Source organism: Carlito syrichta, unplaced genomic scaffold (genome assembly GCF_000164805.1).
Source record: "Carlito syrichta isolate Samal-C Ts95f unplaced genomic scaffold, Tarsius_syrichta-2.0.1 Scaffold314170, whole genome shotgun sequence".
NCBI lineage: Eukaryota > Metazoa > Chordata > Mammalia > Primates > Tarsiidae > Carlito > Carlito syrichta.
This window is the reverse complement of record NW_007258266.1, coordinates 20,998-23,571: the sequence shown is the minus strand read 5'-3', so window position 1 is coordinate 23,571 and position 2,574 is coordinate 20,998. Positions and strand designations below refer to the sequence as shown.

General features: G+C 48.6%; 1 pseudogene; it reads right to left on the bottom strand.

Moving 5' to 3' along the window:
• The window catches only part of LOC103273757, an 18,869-nt pseudogene extending 16,539 nt beyond the window's left edge, over window positions 1-2,330 (bottom strand).
• Window positions 2,331-2,574: the final 244 nt, after the last annotated feature.

The window sequence follows — 2,574 nt, the reverse complement described above, 5'->3', positions numbered from 1 at the left end:
AAAACCTCAAAAAATGTCTGACAGGTTTATAGAAATGTTTCTGCAAGATAGTTTGTAAAAATTCTAGGGAGTGAGAACCACCAGTCGAAGTTTAAAAGAAAAAAACAGGAAAATGAAAATGAGAATCAGTTAAGGCTTTAGTACCATGTGGAACTAGTAACACCTGGCTATTATGTACATTAAGTGTTCTTTAAAAAAGACAATAGGTGTTCTAAAATATACTGACTCCAAAAATTTTTTTAAAACCCCTATATTCTTGGCTCCTTATTAAATATAATCACAATAATAAACACAGCAGGGATTTAACCAAGAATTGTGATATATTATCCCAAGAGAAAGGAGAAGAGGAATAGATATATGGTCATCCAACTCAAAAGTAAGTCAATAAATAATGTCTAAAATTGGAGAATGAAGATAGCAGTATTTAAAATAATGATGTTAAAAACCTGAAGCATCACTTAAGGTTTGAAAGTGTTTTTCTTTGGGGACTGAGACAGCAGGGTTTGACGGAAGGAGACAGGTAGGGATATGTCATATTTACTACAGGTTTTTATAACACGCATTTTAAGCATAAGCATGTTATCTGTCATATATCTCATCTTTATGGAAGTTCAGTAGTTTTCATCAACTGACAGATTTTTCACTTATACTAACCAATTCCCTGTCATTCGATTTATGGCTAAAATGTACCAAGTCCTTGTATATCATCCGCAGGAATACTAACTTTGCCACTAGGCTAATGTCTGAGCATTCAATAATTCTATGTTTTCCTTTTGCAGTTATCAAGACAGTCTCAACTCATGCAAATTTCAAAATTAATTCAACTAGTTTAAAAACACCTTGGCCCTTTCTGACCCCCAACTTTTCCTCACTGTTATGTCTACAAGGATCAAAGAGAATACACAGCTTGCTGGACACATTAAAACAAGTTTTAAAGGCAACTATTTTACAGCAAGTGACAAATATACAATTCCTTCTCTGAATTTCCTTCTAATTATGAAAAACTCTATACCAACAATCCTCTCTCCAAATTACAACAAACACAAAATTACCCATCAGGGTACCTGTATTTAGTACTGTGACATCAGAGTATAAAAATCACCAACACCTTACTGGGTAAAGCTGAAATACTCAGACGTACCGAGCACCTGCCTAGAACATCGTCATCAACAAAAGTCCAATCAGGAAAAATTAAGCCAAAATAGAGCAATTCTGTCTGGTTTGCTGTTGGGTTTGTAACAAACAGAAAGCAGGCAAGGTGAATTAACACCTACACCTTGAAGGTGACAAGGAACATCACGTTCGATCTCATCGTGTCTCCATGGGCTTAAGAACAGAGTTCCGTCCAGCAGGGGGCACTGTTCGAATACCGGGAGCGCCCGGTGGCGCAGCGCACAGTTCACAACGTTTCTGTGGCTGGCGCTGAGGGCAGCCAGAATGAACTTCCGCAGATCGTCCCCCGGCCCACTTGGGCATCATCTTCCATCGGCACATGGGGAGTGTTCAGCTTATGCCTGGGGATGTGAGTGAGGAGCTCGGAGAGGTCCAGCCGCCGCAGGAGCTGTCGGGGTGTCGAAGTGTCCCCCCTGTGGACCGACAACCCAGCCGGACTATAACCAGAGTGGGCGTTTCCGAACACGTGGCTTCCCGCCATGGCCTTCTTGTGAGGCTCAAGGTGGCTGGCATTCTTTAAGAACTCCCCGAGGTACCCGGAGGAGCGGGCGCCGCCGAAGCGGGCGGGGAGAGGATGGCGTAGCCTGGGGGTGGGGACTGGCCAGGGGAGCCACGAGGGGAGCGGGTGCCGTAGGCTGTGGCCCTGACCGCTCTTTCCTGGGAGTGCGGCCGGTCCACGGAATGCCGTCGCGGGAGGTCGTGGCTCGGGCCTTTCTGGGGCTTATTTTGGGGTCTGCACTTTTTTGCCTCCTCCGCAGCCTCACCAGGAGGCCTCCCTGTGTTCTCCCCCGAGCCAGACTTCGACTTTTTCTCGTCCTGCATCCGCTTCCCCTGGTGCCAGCCCGTGTCCTTCTTTAAGTGGCCCTGGCCACAGCGGCAGGAGCAGAAGCGGAAGGCCAGGTCGTAGCCCCTCTTCGTCCACAAGTTCGGCCGCACCGCTTCTCGTTCCGGCTGCGGGCCCGGCCGCTGCGGCTGAACGGGACAAGGATGCTGCCCTCCCACGCGCAGAAGCACTGCAGGCGCAGCCGGGTGCCGCAGGGGCAGCGTTCATTGTCGCCCACCGCCTTCTGGGAGTCATCCTTCTCCAGGTCCCCTGGCCTCCCAGAGCTGCAGATCAGGGGAGTGGCACGTGGGGCGTCTTCGTCTGCTTGGAACATCTCTCCTCCACTTTCGGAAGTACCTCTCTTCCTGCAAGACTCAGTTCAGAGGGACCCTCCTCCAGGAAACATCATTTTTTCCACTGGGTATCCATAGCACGTTTTCGTGGCTCCTGGTGGTTATAAGTCTTCCCTCCAGCAAGACCGAGACCCCTTGAGAGCATGGATTTTGATGCCTCCAAGTATAATCCGGCACTGTACGTTCCCGGCGTCGCCTGCGGCTGCAGCCCCCGCGGCGTTCGGC